This window comes from Corvus kubaryi, unplaced genomic scaffold, assembly GCF_017639235.1.
Source record: "Corvus kubaryi isolate FWS band 111438036 unplaced genomic scaffold, C.kubaryi_AGA036_p1.0 split3-73, whole genome shotgun sequence".
In the NCBI taxonomy this organism is placed as follows: Eukaryota; Metazoa; Chordata; class Aves; order Passeriformes; family Corvidae; genus Corvus; species Corvus kubaryi.
The window spans coordinates 6,140,185-6,161,374 of record NW_024582091.1 but is presented as its reverse complement, the minus strand read 5'-3'; the positions used below and the strand labels follow the sequence as shown (position 1 = coordinate 6,161,374).

The following is a 21,190-nucleotide window of genomic DNA, read 5'->3' as shown; positions in this document are numbered from 1 at the left end:
TTCTTACACTTTTTCTGTCATAAAGAAATATAATAGTTAATAATCTTCCTCACAGAACTAACATAATAATAAATAAGCTATATTTGTGCAGTGTGTTGAACATAGAAATAGTTTTTAAAAATGCCAAATATTTGAAGAAATCATCTCCCCTTGGGATAAGCGAATTCATTGAGACAGTCATGTGAAAACCAAATTTTGCAGATCCTGGGGTTTTTTGCTCTGTTCTCCACTTGTTAATCTCTGAAGATATTGGTATCTTTATTGAGCTGCTGTGAACGTCCACTTATTAAGGTTTGTATGGTTCAGTTACTGTAGCACTGTTGCTACAAATTATGCACAATGAAAATCTGTTAGAAAGTAAATACAGAAGCAACCATTTGGATGAAAAAGAGAAAACAAACAAGGGTCATACCATTAGAGTTTAAGACAGAAACAAATATTTAATTCTCCTATATCCAGAATGAGTTAGGTCTTTTGGAGAAAAGGGTAGTAAGGGGTCCTGCAGTTAAAGGCTGTGTCCTCTTGTATATACTAAAGGACATTATGTAATTATATTGGAAATTATAAATCTAACATTTCCTAAATCCTTCAAGCTAACTACTGAGTTGTATTTTTCTGTAATAAACTTGTATACATCCATATGTCATAGAAAAATGCAATTATTGCATTTAGTTATTAGAAATGAGAATGTGAAACAAAAGACTACTGTCAGCCTTTGCTGTTGGTAGCTAGTGCATCCAGAAGGTTTCAGCTCACAAAATTAATATCAAAAACTAATGTGGAGTCCCTCTGTAGCTGGACACACCTTCATTTCCTACACCCTGGTGCAACCACAGTCCTTCCCTTGCTTCTTCTGACTGCACACCAGAAAACAGACCTGAAGTCTGCCCTGAAGAACTGCATGAAGCCCTCATATGGGATCCCCATTCCCTGTCACCGTGTGTTCTAAAAGAGGTGACGCTTTTCTGCCCACATGACTTTTGGATCTGCTCTTGCAAATGGTGATAAAAATTTAAACTATGCCCTGCTTTAGATGCAGATTTTTCTCTACAGAGAAAGAGCTAAAAGAATGCGGCCAGAAGCTATTCAAGCCTAACACAACTCTAGACTTGAGAAAAAACTCAGTGGATTTTTCAAGATTCTTTTTCCTAGATAGAGCTGGAAATAAACCCTAGGTGACAGTATTCACACTCCAGTTTTATGTAGGCTGTGAGTGAGATAAAAAAATGGGTGAAAATATGCAGCTTTCTTAAGGGTTTACTTAGATTATTTTTAAATGTGTTAACTCTGTAAATAGTATTCTAGGGCTCTTAGAAGTGTTTTTATTTATTATTATTTTTGCTTTGCATATAGCAAATGGAAGAAGAAGGGGGAAACTGTGCTGCATCACACAGAATGCTTTTCATCAGAACTAAAATACCTTCACTTAGAGCCCAAGCTGCTAACCATTATACCATATTTCCTAAAATGGCTTACAAGGAGGACTTGGAAGTAGGTTGTTTTCACTCTTTGCCTAAAGAAAATGACCTAGTGTTCTTGGAAATTTGAGAGTAGTAATTCCTTTTCACTTGGTAACAGCAGATTTTAATAAGTGATAAAATATTTCAGAAGGTTGGAAGACTCATATTTCTAGAAGACAAACAAAAGTCTATAGAGGAAGAAAGGGAAGTCTGATTTTTCCCCATCCTGGGCAAGCCAGAACTTCGTAGCAAAATACCAAAGTTCATCTGATTCCATTACTTCGTTGCATGTTCTGGTTTTTTGTTTTCCAGCTGCATATATATGTGTATATACTCAGTTCAGGTTCAAAGGACTATTTAACCCATTTTCAGGTATGTGTCAAAAAAACCCAAATGGAATGAAATGCCCGCTACTGTTTAGAAAATATGCCTAAATGCCTAGTGTAGACTATGTAGCTGTCTTTTAGGTAACTGAGATTGGGCGAAATTTATCTCAACCTTAGTAATTAAACTTTTAAGGAACAAAGTTTTAAATTTCAGTTGTGGGAGTTGCTTTCATTAAAAGCTACAGATTGTTTATATTGTGTCATATCATTAATTAAATTGTATAGAGCTGAGAAGAACAAGGCTTGAGGCATATGCTAGTCCTTGGAGTTTGAGGTAAGCCTGTTCTGTGCCCAATGCTCCGTTGTCGAGCAAGAAGTTGAAAAGTGGGATTAGGGAAGCACAGGCCAATGCACAAGAGCTTTGTTGTGAACAGACCATTCAAGGCTTCACTTGGAGCTTCTTGTGCTACTCATTCACCTTGTAGAAAGTAGCCTATGGAATTTCCCAGAAGTTAATTTTCTGTACTTCTGTAATTTTTGCTAATTCTTTTTTCTGATGGCTTTGTTCTCAAATGGCTTGTTTAGTAAAGAAATAGGATTTGTTTAGGAGAAGGCACTTCTGTTAATAATTCTCAACATTTTCAAAAGATGGATTAGACACTTCTCTCTGTATTTGAGCACTGAAGACATACCTTCATTTTCAGAAGTACTGACAGCCTGCAGCTTCCACTAGTCTCAGCTTCGGATTCTCAAAAACCAGGCGTCATCACTGGCAGAAAAGACCTAAATATCCTGACCCAAACCAGCTTTTTCATACTTCTTGTCTTGCATCTTTATACAGATACTGTTGAAATTAATATGTTACAGATTTTTGAGACAGCCAGCTGGTACTAGTGAAAGCTGAAGTACTGAAAATACACGTATCACAGAAATGTTTCACTATTAGCTGGAATTGCTGCTGAAGTGAGCCTCCTTTATTTTTGTAAAAGCATCCCTAATGACTGACGTTGCTGTAGTTACGCACTATAATGATGGTGTACAGAACAGGTAAGTAAATGAGGAGGTAAATTGTGTAAGTATATGCATTTTTCTCAAGATAGGTAGAAGTAACTGTTGGTGAATACTCAGCCTTGAAGCTAATAGACATAAGACACTATGGACCATATTAGTAATAATGACATTAAGCTCTCAGTTACTCCCAGACCTTACTGGTGAGTTCTGTAGATATATCTGTAACCCCTCTGCAGCGTGTAAGTTTGGGTGACTGATCTCTCCTTGTAACACTGATGCAGAGATAAATGTTTAGCCAGGGCTGAATCTAGCCTCTAGGCTGTGTCCTGAGTTCTCTTTTTCTCTCAGACTCAAATACTATTTTTAGCTTTTATTGACCTGACCAGCTGACTCCACTCAGCATTTGTTTCTGGTCAAATGCACTGCTCCTCGTCTAGGTCTAAACTGACTTACCAAAGAAGTTGTGTTCTTCAGGCATGAAATGGATTTTCATTACTGAGGTCCACAGTGCAGATCATTGGAAGTTATGTAATGATATGAAAGGACATATAATTGAAAGGCTCTCAGAAGATAAAAGTGTATCAAGCTTCCCAGAGCATTCACATTGCAACTCCTGAAGCTGGCTGACATTGAAAGAGCAATTCAGTGTTCAGTGCTGGCCCCTCTGGTAGCAGCGCTGCTCCTGCTCAGTGCTGCCTGTTGAAATACCACAGAGTCTGCAGCACAGAGTCTAGTACAGGAGTTTTCCATTAAAGACATTAGCTGCTGCAGTTCACAGTAACTTCTAGCTGGGAACACAGTACTTTGTCCTTGAGTAGGCAGGATTGCCTTCATCCTATTCTTCCCTCTGGAGCAGAGAGGAAGTAGAGTGTGAGTACGTATGGAGCAATGCACACAACAAGTGAGTAACTGCAATACAGGCATATATTATTCTTGGATGTTTTAAATGTCAAGCAATAACACATGAGATGTAAAAGTAAGTCTTTAACTATCCTGACATTCTCCTAAATGTGCAGTAAAACCATAAGAGATGCCTGTATTTACTACAAATAATAAAACTGGAGTGTTACACTAATCAAATTCAAATCAGTTTGAATGCATAATTTTCAGTGAATAGGTGCTTATGAAACACAGAATGAACTCCAGAAGGGAAGGTTCATTGCTTCCTAATCAAAAACAGTCAGCTTTAAACACCAGCCAGTCAGGTGATAGGTTTGTCATTTCTCAGCTGTGCTCTTGTAGGGAATTTGCCAAGAAGGCTTGACAGCCTTTAAACTTCACAGAGCCTTTTTTGCCTGTTTCTGAACATCATGTTGAGCTACAAAAACTCCTGGGAGACTGGGAGGAGAGGCAAAATAACAGTGGTTCTATTAAAATATATTTGCTGAAATGAATGTCAAGCAGAGTTTATGGTGCAAAACCCAAGTATTTCCTGAAGAGAAATTTTCACCACCCCTCAGGTCTGATTCTTTCTTGTCTAATGATGTCCAGCTGCCTTGGGGGACTGAGGAGTGTCAGTGATTAATTGCTTGGGTGTCAGAGAAATAAAGGCTCGTAATGCATCATTAAAAGCTAGAAATCAGGATGTCTGGATTATGATGGGCAGCTTAAAATTAATATATTACTGCTACGTACAATTAACAGCCGAAGTCAGAAATCATTTGCTTTCATAATTTAGAACAATGGCAGCTCTCCAGTGAAAACATATTTACAGTAGTTTTACTTTGCCTTCTAGAGGCTTAGTACAAAAGGAAGAGACAAAAATTAGTATGCACCAAGGCAGTTAAAGAGAAACCTGTCTTTGAACTGTTCTTTCATTTTAATCAGCATGAGCTCTGCTAAATAGGGAAAAGAATTATGAGTAGGTGGCAAGCATCTGGGTTACTGAGGGCAAATCACTCTCAGGGGAGTAAGTTGGCAATCTGAGCAACAGAGTCTGACCTGTGCATGACTTGGGATGAGCAGGTCTTCTCTGTTTTAACCCAGCATGAGCAGCAATTGCAAGGCAGCCAACCTGAAGTCCCTCAATCATCTTCCCCTACATGAAGGTCTGTTCTCCCCCTCCAATGACAATTATAACATTGTCCTAGAAGAATTTGTCAATGTCTTCTATTTCTGTTTTCTAATGTCTTTGTAATGTCGTTCTAGTGTCTTCTATTTCACATCCTTAACTGTGGGACCTCATACATGTTTTAGTGATTTTTGGTATTCGTTGAAGTCCCATTAAGCTTCTTAAATTCTTAAATGGCTTCTTGGCGGGATTTTGTTGGATTTTTTTCTTGTAACTTAGGCTATAAAAGTAGCACCATAAACATTAATTGAAGAGCCATTAAGCAGTAGGGCTGTTTGTTTTGGGTTGATAGAGGACATAAAACTTCATACCCTGTGGTGGAAAACAGTTAGATCTGATGATGAACATGCTATTAAATATACCATTACCAGACTTCTATCAGTTTAACTTTAGAAAATAGCAACCAGCTGTAGCCAAAGCATACACAAGTGATAAAAAGTCATATTTTAATTGTCATGTCGTAGCCTGTTACAAATATTGTCATTTCTAATGTTTTATGCTAATGACAGTGACTAATAGTAGTCATTATCTCTGTTCATTCTCATAAAAATTTCCTCAAGAGAGTATGATCACAACTAGAATACTGTTTAAAATTAAATTGTGTTTTTCTATAATGGAGAACATAAAAAAAAATTAAATACTGAGAGGTTGGCTAAGTATTTTATTTCGTAATAGCGTGTGTTCGACAACTACAGCTTTTGTTAATTGTGCCTGAAGTTGAACAGATATCCCTTTTCGAAACATTTTGGCATGCTAGCATGTGTATATGTCATGTCTTCATATGGTTTCTGAAGAGTGGAATAAAAGGTGAATCTCACAGAAGCCATAAAGAGTCTGGTGCTACCCTTGTAGAGGCTTAATATTAAGAACATTGAATTCTCTCATCCATTTCTTATTTCAGTTATGAATTCTGCTTACTTGACAGGTACAGAGTACTTCATTATGTGCACGAACAGAAATGCTTAAATGGATGAAGCAGCTATTTACGTCTGATAGGAGCTAAGTGGGACATTAAATTAATGCCAAACAAGTGAGTGCTCATTTTAGTTTTGTTATAAATGGCTGCAGCACAGCAGTAATGTATTGACTCTTACATGCTGACAAGTTCTATATTTCTTACAAACTTCCCTTAGAGCTCGATGTGGAAAGACAAATTCACACTCTGCATGATGAAATTAGCAGCAGATGCATTAATAATTGAATAAGGATCTCTGGAGACACACCACAGTTCAGAAAGAGAGTTGTTGACTGGCTGGTTTAAGTAGAGGCTTCTGTCCTTATATATATGCACTTACATAAGCCCTGAGTTAAGAGCTGCTGCCTGTATGTAGCCTTTGATATCAAATCCACTTCCTGCTCTTAGCAGACTTTGCATAGTTACATTTGACAGGTCCACAAGCAGACTGACAACCATTAATCTGGGCAGAGCATGGCCTTGCTCATCCCTCCTCTCTGACTGTTCTTAAACTTCAAGGCAAACTGAATGCAGTTTCTTTTGGAATCATCTCCAGACAGCGAGTGGGATAGGAGTGACTGAAAGGCTTTCAGTGTATGCCAGACCCTTGTCATAGACCTCCATTCCTATAGGGTTGAAAGTTTCCTGAAGTGCAAATCCCAGCTTCTCTCACAAAGAATTAGGATACTGTACTGCCATCTTCCTTCCCAGCAAAGATGATGTCCTTTGATTTAACCACATGCCCAGATTGGAGAGGGAAGGAATTTCACAGAATCACAGACTGGGTAAGGTTAGAAGGGACCACAGTGAGTCACCTGATCCCACTTCCCTGCTCAAGAGGGGCCATCCTAGAGCACGTTGCCCAGGATTGTGTGCAGACAATTCTTGAATATCTCCAGTGAGGGAGACTCCATAGCCTCTCTGGACAATCTATTCCAGTGCTCAGTCACTGCACAGTAAGGAAGTTTTTCGTCATATTCAGGTGGAATTTCCTGTGCATCAATTTCTGTCCATTGCCTCTTGTCCTATTGCTCAGCACCACAGAGCACAGCCTGGAAACATCCTCTTGTCACCCTCCCTTCAGATACTGATAGACATTGATGAGTTCCCCTCTCAGCTGACTCTTCTCGAGGCTCAACAGCCTTTCCCTGTAAGAGAGGTGCTCCACTCCATTAATAATCTGTGTTCCCCTCCACTAAACCTGCTCCGGGAGCTCCATGTCTCTCTTGTACCAGGGAGCCCAGAATTGGGCACAGCACGCCAGGTGTGGCATCACCAGGACTGAGCAGAGGGGCAGGATCACCTGATGTACCCCAGGATACCATCGGCCTTCTGGGCCACAAGCGTACACTGCCAGCTCAATTTGTGTCTTTTGGACAATGGCAAAGAAAGCAAGAGGATTGCCAAAAAATAACTCCAGTTTTTAAAGATACCACCAAGTCTATGATATAATTCTTAATAGTTACTTTGTAGTCACTCCTCACACCAAATAGTATTTTTCTCAGAAGATATTGAGTAAATAGTGTGATATTTCATCCACAGCAATACTACTGAAGCAGAATTCTTATGGGTTTAAAATCAGAACTTTATTGCACAAGTGCCAAGAGAGTGATAGTAATTTGAACAGTCTGAAAATTTGTTCCAGTTAGAAGAATTCCAAGATTTAGCACAGTGTTACCAGGTTAACTCCACAGAGCTCTCCTAATTATGCCTGAAAACTTTAGGCACTGGTTTTGAGCACAGGTTGAGTTGACTTCTGTGTTTTGCTTTCCATTAGGTTATTTTGTAAATCTCAGGATCTGGAAGAAAAACTTACCTTTATATATCTATCAGTGTATTTTCTGGAGTTTTGTCAGCTAAAGGAAAGCTAATTATAATCTCAGATTTTAAATATATTGCAATATTTTTCATAAGCTACAGTATGATTTAGTAAAGTGGCACTGTCTTTAAAGCAATACTCAAGATTCAATTGTCTTTAAAACAACAATTCTTCTCTATTTAGATAGGCCATTCTTTTTATTCAATAACACTACATATGTTATTTATTCAGTAAGAGTTTGGTATGAATCTCGTCATAATGGAAATACAGAATTTGAGATCTTTTTAGTATGAGAAACATTTAAAGTTTCTGTTGTCCCTTGAAATACGAGTTAAGTCCCAGAGATTCATATTTATATAATGAAGTATTGTCTTAATCTAGATACTCTGAAACATCCTGCAAGTGGCTCAGCTGAGGAAAGAACAGTACATATTTTGCTTTGTGATACTGAACCAGAGTGCAGATATTAAGAGATCAGAGAAAATCAGGTGAAGGACTAAGCATGCCAAAATAATACCCTGGTTTCAGCATCACATCTTCTTTTGGAGTGCTCGAACCAAAGATGTGAAAATTAAATTGCATTTACATAAATATTTTTAGTGAATAGAGGCACCATTTTAGAATTAATATTTTTCATTTGATTCCCACATGTATAATACATTTCATTGCTGTTTAAAAAAAGTACTCTTAACATCATCTGAGTTTTTAAGGAAAAGACCAAGTACTTGAACAAGGTCATGAACTACTAGGTGAGAGGAATATATATGAGTTATATGGACCAAAGAGGAATAAAGAAACTGTATTGACTGGGGACAGGGGGAGAGAGATCACGAGTCATTAACTGTGGCTTTATGCTTCACATCTCTCTACAGTGGGTTTAATCCTATTAACTGATTTCCATTCATTTCATTATTTCCATGGAATAAGATCCTAAGTCTTCTCCAGGGTAGAAGTGAATATTATGCAATCCAATAACTTTTGTACCTATTGTTAGCATATACGAGGCACATCAGTGGTACCAATGTTTATTCATAATATCTGCAATAATTACCAAATTTCACAGCTCTGGCAGTTATCACTCCTGTAAAAGTGAAGAGATATTCCTAAATCCTTCTAGTGAGTGAATAAACCAATGGGTTTTATCCAGGTTTTGCAGGTCACTGGATGTTCAAAACAGCAAAGCAAATTAAAAGAACCCCTTCTCTTTCTCTATCACAGTGATTTTGCCCTTGAGTATATGAGCATTTGCTAATATAAAAGCTATTGAGGAAGATACGGAGGGAACTTCTTCTAACACTGCCTTATAAGGTAGAAATAAATGTTGCATTTCAAGTCACAGTTCTCCTTGAAATTTGATTTCATTTTAAAAGTCATCTTGAGCACCAAATTTTTGTCTCTTGGTGATTTCCAATCAGACAAAACCACTTAGAAGTGAAAACATAGTTTTCTAATTGTCATCCTGTAACCTCAGCCTAAAGATCAAGTAGCTACTTTTTGATTTATGCCTCATCACTACTACTGATGTTTTTGCAGGCCATAAAATTTTTTCGCCTTGTGCATTCACCACCTTCTAGCCTTTGTAGTCTTCCTCAGTTGCCCCTTTCTGTTGTTGTTGTTGTTGTTGTTAGTAGTAGTAGTAGTAGTAGTATGATGCCTCTTTGAATATTTGCCCAGCTATTGTTTAGGTGCATCATTTTTTGGAATAAGTTGGCAAGTCTGTTAGTACTCCATGCATGCATTTGTACTTTTCTACAAATTGCCCAGAAGAATAAATCGTTCCTTAGATTCAATACGTGAAATAAGGGGGGGGAGGTATAAAAACCAAAGCCTTTTATTTACATATTTTTCTGAACTTGAACACGGCTGTGGAGAAGCTGGTGTATGCTGCATCCTCCATAAGTACTCTGTTGAGCACAAGCTGTAGGAATGGCCAACACATTTGGCAGAGTAAGATGCTGCAGCAGCACATTATTGCAGAGTATCAGTTCTTTCCTCAGGGGCTCTTGGGATGACAGACTAAGCATGGGCAGTGTCCATAGAGAGTCCTTGTCTACTGTGTTCAAGCAAAGTAAATATACAGGGCTGGAGCCTCTGAGACCTGTGATGACTATGCTGAGTTGGCAGGGCCAAAAATTCCACTTGGAATCCTCCACAGAATGCATTTCTTTGTAGCCCACCCTGAGAAGAGAAAGGTCAGGTGTTTCCATATATTCTCTGTAAACCTTCTTTGAATTTAATAAATTGCATGGGATGCCAATTACACAGAATGATCCAAGCTTTTGCATAAAATGATACCACTACATCCCAGTGAGTAATACCCTGATTCTACTTCTCCTGCTATATGAGAAAGTAGGACCTATTTTTTCAATATCTCATGTGAGAAGTGCAGCTTTTTCTGATCACAGACAAAGCTGGGTACTTTTACCAGCTTTTCTCTTTTACTTTCCAGTCTACTGAAAGAGATTTTCCTCTCCTGTCATGGTTTTCCTCAGTTCCCTAACATTTATCAATCCAATTAGTGTTGTCACCTTTCTTTCTTCCCTTCTGTCTCTGATAATGCAGAGATAATGCACAGGATGTCTCCTGACTTTGGAATAAAAATATCTATTTTGAACTACATTGTGCAAAAATGTCTAAAATTGGGCAATAACTTGACACATGCAGATCCAAAGTCTTCCATATTGCACAGTGGACCAGTCACTAAAGAAATGGACTTCTTCTTCAAGGCCTTAGGAGCAGATTTCCCACTGCTGAAACAATAAACTCAGTTTTGTCTTTCAGACACTCTTGGGGAATGCCTCTCTCCCACACAGCTGCAGTTTCCTGTCCTTTCTGTTACCTACCTTTGCTAATCATAGCTCCTGTGGAGTTGATAGGAGATTTTTACATAGGTTTTTGCAACTTAAAAATGCCAGTCTTCATGGGACAGTGAAGAAAATTAAGAGGACAGAACCAGCATGCAGTGTAAATAAATTGTGGTTACAATCCTAATCCAAGATGGAAATTCAATCCATGCACTTTCATCCTCTCGTAAAGTCATATTTAATATTCATTTCCATAGTTATATTTAGATACTCTGGCTGTCTCCTCTAATGTACTTCTAAACTTGTCATTTTAATATATAAAACCTTTTTGAACATAGATGGTGCAGTAAAGACTTTCAAAAGATAATTGCAAGTTCAAAGACTTCAGTTAGGACAGCAATTCCTCAGTACAAGCAGCTGGATCCTCTTAGTCACGAGATAAATGTGCTAAGAGAGTTAGAAGGGCTGGAATCTCAAGATGGCAGTTGGAAACACAAAGCAAGATGGAATACTTTTTTTCTCTGAAAAATAAGAAGCCATGTGTCTTGGATGCTGCCTAGCAGGAGCAACTGAAATTCAGGCAAGGAACAAGGGGTGTTGTGCTTGCCTAACAGTGCTTGCATAGAAATTACCCATAAAGACCCAAGGAGTACGAGGTGCTTCAAAATCAGGAGACAACGCAGACTTGAAGGGATGACTTGGAGCAGCTCCTGAAAACTCCTGTGCCTAGACATGAGCAGAAAGCTAGATGTTAGCACAGGAAGTTTCCTTGCCAGGGCAACAGATTTTGCACTCTCTCTAGCTTTAACATCAAACCTACATGAAGTTGAAGCCTTCAAAGTGAACCCAGCTTTTGGCTTATTGGTTTCCTTTTAAGCAATAGTCAAGAACAGGCTGGCAATGCATGCATAATTTTCCATAGTATTGAAACAGGCAATGAATTATTAGTGTTTATATAAATAAGAAATAACACAGGTTGGAATCACACTCTTATAGGGGTTAAAAACTAAAATGATCAGCATGAACCCCCTCATCTCTCAGTAAATGGAGCACAGATAAAGGCTACGTGTGCTGCACTGCGCTATGTAATCGCCTTCTGCTTTAGCATGTTGGTTCACTTATTTCAATAAGCAGTGACACTGATAAACCCAGATTGCAGTATGCACCCAGAAAGAGATGGCCTGTTGGATAACCAGTGCCAAACATAAGCTAAGGTCACAAATGTAGGGATAGGTTACCCAGGAGGAATAACTGGCAACAGAGGAAGTTCATCCCCAGTCTCAGGAATTTGATGCCTCATTTTTGTCTCAAAGGGGAAGAATTTACACTTTTTTTTTTTTTTTTAAGATGTCACATTGCTCTAGAATTTCCCCCTGTGTTAAATGTACAGAACAGAATTCAACATTTGGGTTCCTCTAGAAGATTGAAGTGGGGTTTGCCATATTCATTCTTTTTGGGGGATTAGGGAGTAATGTTTTCATCAGAATTATGGTTGTTCCCATTGCACAAAAACACATATTTATGACGTATTAGAAGCATTTCAGTTCAGTGCTTACTAGGAATTAGGCATAGTGATTTTTTCAAGCTCATTTGGCATTTTTAAAAAAATTGCTTTTCTCTGAGCTCTTCTGCTTTTGCTTGTTTCTAAATTTAATTAATAATAAAATTTTCGTCTACAGGCAGCACTGACAATTTAGCCACTAGAATTTTTCAAGTATTTTAGGTTCAGATTAAAGCAGACTACTGAGCTATAAATCAATCTAATATTGTAATTGTACTTCCCATTCAACTGTTTCTTGGGCATCAGTTATGCATCAGCCAGATGTTTCTATTGGAATGGACACAATGACTTCTAGATATTTTCTATGAATCCAATGAATTTAAAATCAAGGAATATAATTTAGTATCCAGAGTTTGGAAGTACATCTTTCTGCATTTTGTCAAAATGCACGTTGCATATTGGTGTATTTCTCAGTTGCCCATTTTAACATAATCTCTGAGATGTCTTAATTGTCTTTTCAGTGCTACCCTGCTTATATTTTTATGCACTTCCTATTTTGACATCTCACTTTGAGTCATATTCTTCTAGTCTAATTAAAGTATATTCGGCATCAACCTTTATATGAATACAAAGTGGTGCAATATTAGCCCTTTATTATGGCTTTCCAATTATTCCTATTGCTTTTTGTCAGAATCTCATCCAGCCTTTGAACTTCTCCCAATCAACCTTGATCCAGAGAGATATTTAAGATATGACAATACTGACATAGTGCAGAGATAAAGATTTTTTTGTAATGACTGGTTGTTTAATTGGTAGTTGAATGGAAAATATTTTGAGTATTTAGGTACTCACTCTGAGTTTTCCTATAAAATCAGAAAGAATTATCTCTGCAGAGAACCTCAGAAGAGGGTGCAAGGACTGTGAAACTTTTGCAGGCTCTTCTAATGCATCATATAATGAAAACGTGGGAAAAATTATCCTGAATTAAATACAAAAACATAATCTATGTTCTCTATGTTCTTTATGTATCTGCTGTTCTTGTGCTCCAGATCTCCTTCTTAGAATTTCTACTTGCCCTGTATGCCAGAAATATTTTCTGTAATATTGCATTATGTTTAGCATTATCATAAATATACTCTTGAGTAAAAACCACTTTTTTTGTAATTTGTGAACTGTAGAAAATCATTCAGCTCATCCCAGTATCTGTGGATTCAGCTGGCAGAATGAGGTAAGCATAACATTACCGTGGCAAATAATTCACTTAAAGAATGCAGTGTATACGCTTCAGAGGTGCAGATACCTCAGTACAATCCTGCATGTGTCTGTCCTGTCAACAAAAGGGCAGGTATTTCCATCACATGGAAGTTGGTTGGCACAGCTAGTTCTCTGTGAGAACTGGAAAAATGGACAGCAAAACTGATTTTGTCAAGGACAAAAGGAGAGTGAAGGGCAACACAAGAGAAAACAATAATATATTTAGGCATATAAGTAAAAATATTTGAATGATCCTTACCAAAGCAAAGGACAGTTAAGAGTGATAAATGTAATAACTGTGAAAAATAAACACGAGAACTCATTTAAGCTTTTTACTAAAACCACAGAAGGTTGACTTACCATAAGCTATAAAAGATGTCATTAAATCATCAGCCTTTAAGAATTGCCTATTGTGGTTTCTGAGATACTCTTTTCTCTCCCAGTACTCTGATTAATTTTGTACAACTCCAGGAATTGGTACCTGTAAGCAAGTTCCAATGTCAGACAGACAAAGAAAGTAAAATATAAAGTCATATCTTATTACAATAAGCAATCCTATTCACCTCAGTAGGTCTCATCATAGGTGTATAGCTGGTAAGATCTCTCTCTAGAATTATGCTGTGCTAAATATTACAGTACAGCAGAAGGTTTAATAAATGGGCTACATCAACTTCAACGGTGTTCTGTGGAGTATAGTCTGTGTACCAATAAAAACCTCCACGATTTTTATTAATTCCATTAAAGTAGCACGCTACCTCCAAATATTTATAGAGATCAAGCAGATTCACTTCAGGACAAATCCTTCGTACATACCAGAGGGACCTTTCCTGAAATGTAAACAGTTGGCATCTGTTGAACCATAATCCCTGAATTAGAAACACAAATGTTTGGATTAATAAAAAATGGAAAGCCTCATTCTTTGTTGTTGACCTCCTGGTACATATTTTTTCACTTTCGGTGTTGTGTGCATGACTAGCGTTCTTTATTCAGGACTGGAAATGCAGTGACTTTTTGGCATAGTGACCACAAAGGACAGTGGTGATTAAATTCAAGCCAGCACAAGCCATCAGTGATGCTCACTGACTTGGGAAGATTTGAAATCAAGTCTTCAGTTCCATGCTACACAGGTGATGCAATATGAAGCAACTGAGATTTGATACTCTTAAGAATCAGAGAAATAAAAGGATATTTATTTTACCCCTTTAAAAGAGTATATTGATCTGATACAGGAAGAACTTGAGGAAATATAAAACATAAGCTTGTGAGTACCATCACTGAAATCTATTTGGTTTTATATACATAGAGTTTTAGCATCGCACTGCACCAGGAACTGTGTTCAGTAACTGTTAGGTGTTTTAGCACAGACCCAGAATCACTGTCATATTTACAGTGCATATATATGTAACACAGAATGAGCATATACAGAATATTCCATTGTACAAACTAAAGCTATAACAATGAGCAAACTGCTTTAATTGTAGTGCTGAGGGAATGAAATTTGAAATTCCTTTCCTAAGTAACTTATTTTTGGGTAGTGGCTTTTTTTCTTGAAGAGATTAAATACCCAGCTATTGGAGAGCACTGAAAAGTTGGAGAAGAATGAGCATGAAGTTTCAGGTGTTGGTGCTGAGAACCAGGGGCACAAGCAGTGATCTTGGAATGTCTGCCTCTTCTGGTTTGTGCCATGGTTTTAGGCTTTATGCATCCCAGTAGGATGAGCCATGATCAAGGTGGGGTTTCATGGATTTCAGTCTTACTCTTCCCAAGCCGCACTCCAGCCGCTGCTTCCAGCGTCATGCCAGGGTCTCCAAAAGCTGTTGTAGCTTCTCCAGGTCCATAGCAGGAGGTGAAAGAACTAAATGCTCCAGGTCAACCTACCTGGTGAGGGGGTTTCCTGCAGCCTGTGCTCCCAAGGGCAGTGGATTGGTAACTGCACATTGGAGCTGGCAGTGACATCTCTGAACCAGCACCTCTTTGGAGCCTGAGGCACTCACCAGCTGTTGCCTTTGGCAAGACGACAGGGAAGCAGTCACATTTCCTCTGAATTCTGCTGAACTTTACACACACTTGTGACAGGTACTCAGAGTACACTCTTTTTTTTTTTTTTTTTTGGATTTCACAGATCTATTTGGCTGGGAAGTAAATTCTACGTAAGTTTCAGGGAAGGCTGGAATTCTCCACGTAAAAAAAGTTTGATGCCTTGAAACTGCTACAAAACAATAAAAAATCAGTAAAATACCCCTAAGTGTAATTTTAATTGTTTTAATAAGTTCTTTCATGTTGTATTTTCATGTTATTAATTTCTGTACATAGTAGACTTCATTATACTCTGTAAGAAGAAGGGAAGGCTTTCAAATTAGATTGCATATTGAATTTTAGGTCTGCGCATTAGAATTTTCATATGATTTCAAAATTATCAAAATAATTACTTCTTGTCTATGCAAATGTGAAGGGTTTGCCTTCATTCCTACTCTGTCATAACAAATCCAAAATTCTTGACAGTATAAAAAATGTGCCCTGAATCCTATTGTCAATATTCACCTATTTCCCTTTTCATAAGAGAATGTCATTTTACCAGACATCCCTTTAACCCTGGGGTAAAGGACAGTAGCTCTTGCCGTGTTAAATAACGAGCTGTGTAAATTTCAGCTGTTGGGGATCTATTCTGTGTCTCCAACAGGAGGAAAAGGTATTTTCAGTGGTTATGACTTTTAATATTAATAATTTGAAATAACTGATATACTGATATCATTCATGGAAAATCTAGTTTTTCTGCACCCTTACTTTTGCCAGAAAGGTCTTAGCAAACAATATAAAGTCTTGTTATATTATGGCCATCACCTTGACACTAGAATTGGCATAGTGCAGTGCATTTGTATTTACAGTTTGTACACTAGCACATTTCACCCTTGCTTTTATTATTCTACTATCATGTAATTCATATCTTTCCAGATTTTGTCACCCTGAGTTACTTATTCACCTGAGTAAGGCCATAAAAATAAGGTCTGAACATCTTTAATTGTAGCCATGAAATGAATGTAAGAGTTGAGAGTGCTGGTCTGACTGTGGGTGTCTGTGTCCTTACAAATCCATATGCCATCCTGGACTGTGACAGGCAAGCAGGACACAAATATAGGTGAAAAAAATACCTTTGATTTCTGATCTGAGAGATTGTCTGTGACAGCCACAATACGGGCATAGAGAATCTCAAATCTTGGGTTTGTCTCTGTTGCAGAATGTAACATTCTTTGCTTGCACAGAGAAAAGAATTCTTCCTAATTTCACAAAATGCAAAATATGGTCAATCACAGCCACCATTAGTAGGATCTGTTCAGGGTTCTTACATTTTGTCATTGTTGCTCTTGTTTGTATTTTTATTTGTGAATATTAAAGCCAGATTTTTAAAAAAACCTTGCAAATGATATTTGTAGAATTAAAAATGTACCTTGGAATTTTTAATTATTTGCATTTTAAGTAGCCAAGTCTACTTCATCATTGTTGTGCAATTTGACTACTTCTATTCATAAGGTGTACCTGCAAGCCACTTCGCTGAGCACTGCAAGGTTAGCAAATATCCTGCAGGAATTAAAAGGCTTGTTTTTTATCAAAAGGGATCAGTGATTAAGGACTGCTTCATTGCTTACAAAAACTAAAGGAAATTATCATGAAATAAAAGCAAATACAAGGATCTAATGGCTCTCCAAGCAAGCATAAAGTGGGATTTGGGGAACTGAGTCCTAAGAAACTTGCTTGACATCTAACTTCAAACAAAAATTGAATATGTAAATGTCTTCCTGCTACTGGGAAATCTATCCAGCTACCAGGAAAGCTGATTCCTATAAGGATGCATACATACTTAATGTCTTAAGAAGCTCAACTACTTAATTTTTGAGAAAATTGTATGACTTTTCAAAAAACCCAGGGCTTTAAAAAGCAGAAAAGAAACCAGGAAAAAAATAAAGGGGAAAAACAAGAAAAACCTTAATGTTACAATCCATTGATAAAATTAAATTAGTTTTAATGGGATTGGCTTACTGGTGAAATATTTGGGGATACAAAAAATGTTTCATAAACACAATGAGATCTCCTGTCATGTAAAATCCCTATCTATTCTTCAAGGGCCTGTCAAGAAAACTAGGTTTACTACCTAAATTTTATTTTTCAAAGTAAAAGACAGAATGTTCTGAAAATCAAGCTATCACTCGTTAATGCTGTCAAAATAACTTGTCAGTTTTACACACTTGTTCAATTAGACTTCACTCTTTCTTCCTCCTCATTTTAAATAGTTGTTCATTTGTTATTCTTTGGGCCCTTTTTTCAGAGTCCCGTGGACACAAAACATAAAATCAATGACGCTGAAGTTTATGTAGGCTTAATATTGGGATGAAAAATGAAGGTGCCTGGTCCTGCTGTCAATAAAATATATTTGTGTCGTTCTCCATGCAGCACTTTGAACAGGGTGAGTGACAGCAATCTCAGTCTTAGAAAAGGAAGAGCCTTATGGCTCTATTGTATGGTTTTATAATAGCCCAAAACAAAACATTCATGATCCCTAAACAGATTCAGATACTACATGTAGACAGGGAAAGTAACCATGTGAAGTGCTGTGGTTTTCCAGTCTTTTTTCCATGTACTGCCCTGCTAGGAAAGCACACCAAGGATTGCAGTTTATCAAGAAAGGAGAAATGTTTCCTCCAAGGAATCTTGATATTCAGCAGGAGATTCTCATGGTTTCTGTAGTCAGTTGAGGTTACATTATGGTAATTAGTTCATACATGTAGTCTGTAGTGCCTGCAGTAAGAATGTTCTTGAAGGCCACCACAGGCAGAACAAGTCAGCTGATGCTGCTGTGCCACACTGTTAGTTCAAATATGTAGACACTTGAAAAGGTTTGTAAGTTCCCATTTCGGTCACTATGTGTGTGTGTGCATTGCCTGGCTAACCCTAACCACATGTGCATCCAAAGGGATATGAGATCTACAAAAGGATCTTAAATTATTTGCTTTGGCTTTGCTACTTCCTTTTGATATTGAACTTTCTGTATGAATTGAAAGTGAGAAAATAGTTAATACAGTATCTAGATTCATTGTAAACCCTTCCTGACTGATGACTTGCCTTCTCCTGGGACCCAGCATTGTAGCAGAAATCAACTGGTATAACCTGCAGCTACAACTACTTCCTGGAGTTCTGCTTCTTTTCTAGGGAAATGTACTTTTTGTACAGGAAAAAAATGTATCTGAGGAAGTGTGTTATACATGGAGCTTTAGGCTGTTGCTCTTCTTGATGATACTAATGTTTTTCCTACAGAGAATCACATGAATTGTTACCTGTCATTGCATCCCCATGTTCATCTCTTAGTACTTGTGGGTGTGAGAGACACCACTTAAAAGAAATCCGCTGCCCAGACTGGGTGATTTCCTTGTTACAACAATATATTTATTTCCTAATGTGTCTTTTGGTTTCATAAGTGCTAATAGAGAGATTCTTACCCAGTGGTTTTAAAATGCTTACTGATCCACGCAGACAAAAAGTAAACAACAGCTAAGCAATTGCTCTGATAGACAGTGCAGTTCCTCAGGAGGCAGTCATAACATCCACACCCATGCTGAGTTATTCTCTCAGGAGCACCATTAGCAGTTATTTCATCACCACCAAGTGTGTATGTAATTCTGTAACATCAGTCCCAAGGCTGGCCAGTTCTCCTCAGCAGAGGTTAAACTGTAGGCAAAACCACTTCACTGTTAAAAAGAAAGTAGAAACCAGCCTAAAGTGTTAAGTTTAAAGTCCCATTAATATGGACACTTACAGATAAAAGAATTAAACTATGAACACAGTGGAGTAGTGTATGACTTATTTTTAATTGTATACGAAGGGACAGCTTGTGTCTAATTTTTTGTTTAGATTAATAGTTCATTTTGGTTTAAGTATGTTTTAATCCTGAGTTATTCCAAAAAATAATGGTTTTGAGAAGGACACAGTGTCACTGTAGATGTAAGTTGGATATGAACTATGAATGGGATGCTACTTGATGACAAATGTAATCTTTGTAAGAGTAAATAGGTAAATAGTATTCAGAAATTGGCACTTCTTTTTCACCGCATTTGAGAAACTTACTGGAAAGCCATTCACTTTTATGGTTTGTTGAAAAAGGTACGGAAAGTCAAAAAGATGTACAAAAAAGAATTCTGAAAAAAAAAATTAGGAAAATGTACCAATAGTGAAATACTAAATAAATTCTTAGCTATTAATTCAGTCAAGAAAAGACTGAAGAAAGAGAAGTAACTTGACTACAGCCTTCAGCCTACATGCAAAAAGTATTACTGACAGTAAAGAACCCTTTAGTTTAGGAGTAAGGAATGTGTAATTAGCTGGAGCCAAGAATTCCAGTCTGTTCCCCCATCACCAAATTAACAATGAGAGCTTTCAACCATTAGAGCTATCAACCTAGATAGGTCTCTTAGAAAGATAGGCTACATCTCATTCAGAAGCTACAGAGGCTGATGGATAACATTTTGGGACCATGCAGGAGGTTAGACTAGACAATAATGCATAATTTCTTCTGCCCTTAATATCTATTTATAAATCTAAATAAAAATGAATAAGGTTAACAGAATCTGACCCTCAGTCATATATATTTTATCATTTAATTACATTTCTATTTGAGGATTATAATTCAGTTCTCTTATGACTTCATCTCTGAAACTTTTCTACAGGATCCCAGAAATAGAGTCTTTCTTACTCTCATAATTAAACTTTGAACCAAATAAAAGTTCTTCAGCTTTCTATTCTAAATTAGCATGTGAAAAATTTAAACAGACATCATTTTAGCTTCTTTGTTATGAATGAATCGTACAGCCCGCAAAGTGTTAATATGTGTTATAGCCCTTGAGCTATACAAATGGGTGGTTTTGTTTTGATCATGCTTGATATGCTATGTCTTGACTAGATCTTATTTCGTTCTGTTTCTACAGGTTAGTGAGACTTTAATCAAGAAAAAAGATCTAATGAACAGTAATTTGAAACACAGCATTTGGAAAGGTCAGAATGGTACATTACATCCTTATTATCCAAAAGAACAGATGAGTTTAATATCCTGGCAGCATTTTCCTGTGAAGAAGATATTAAACAAGAACTGAAAATGGCACAAGGTTCTCTCTTCCTTTTCTATGACAAAGATTGTAACAAGATGATGAAACTATACAGAATAAATCCCATTCTGCTTTAATGGTCCAACTGTGGATTCTGTCTGGATTTCAAAAACCTAAGCCTAGCAGAGAGCCAGCACACATGCTATTTGTTTCAATTCCTTTACAACACACTTTCCTGCTTATATGACCCATTTTCTATTAATATTTTCTAGTCTTAAACAGGGGAAGGTATGTTAACAGAAGGTGCACAGTACACCGAGTTTTGCTGCATAATGTGTTGAACTGCAACAAATAATGCACTGCATCAACACTGCTGAAAATACGGATGTTCCAGCTTCTCTTTGAATAACCTAAGAACAGAGATAATGTATTCCAACACACAACACATTGCATGTGTCCTGCTTTGGAGAGTCCCTGAAGGTGTGTAACTCTTTGAAGGCAAAGGAATTTGCAGTATATCCAATAGGTTGTTTTAATATAAGAACTGTCAGAATTTCCTACCTTAAATCATTATCTGCATGAAGACTCTTCCTTTTGGTTTATAGGTCTAACGGGAGAAAAAATCTTCTGGAACTGAATGTTGTATTTTAACACTAAAATACACCATCAGGGTCCTCATGTAAAAAGTTATTATGGCAACTAAACAAATGCTATGCTTAAAAAGGAAAAAATTAAGTATATGGCATGCCCCTGTGTTAGTTACTTATATGCAATCCACATGAGATATGATAAATCTGGTATTTACCTAAGAGTGTACCAAGTTAGATTTTAAAGATATTAATAACTATTAAAGAAAACATTTTATATTGTTCCAAAGATTAAAAAAAAAAGTCTTGAAGTA

General features: G+C 37.2%; 1 protein-coding gene across 14 annotated transcripts in view; it reads left to right on the top strand.

The window, feature by feature from the left end:
* KHDRBS2 (KH RNA binding domain containing, signal transduction associated 2) overlaps nt 1-20,431 on the top strand; it is a 299,012-nt gene extending 278,581 nt beyond the window's left edge. For 4 of the 14 annotated variants that reach the window (XR_006014102.1, XR_006014104.1, XR_006014101.1 and 1 more), the window contains 4 exons: nt 5,794-5,898; nt 13,126-13,175; nt 17,523-17,660; nt 20,173-20,431. The gene's annotated coding sequence lies outside the window, so the exon portion shown is untranslated. Of the gene's footprint in view, nt 1-1,353; nt 1,492-5,793; nt 5,899-13,125; nt 13,176-17,522; nt 17,661-20,172 lie in introns of all 14 variants that reach the window. The other 10 variants (XR_006014113.1, XR_006014112.1, XR_006014114.1 and 7 more) reach the window with 8 other exon arrangements.
* The last annotated feature ends 759 nt before the right edge of the window (nt 20,432-21,190 follow it).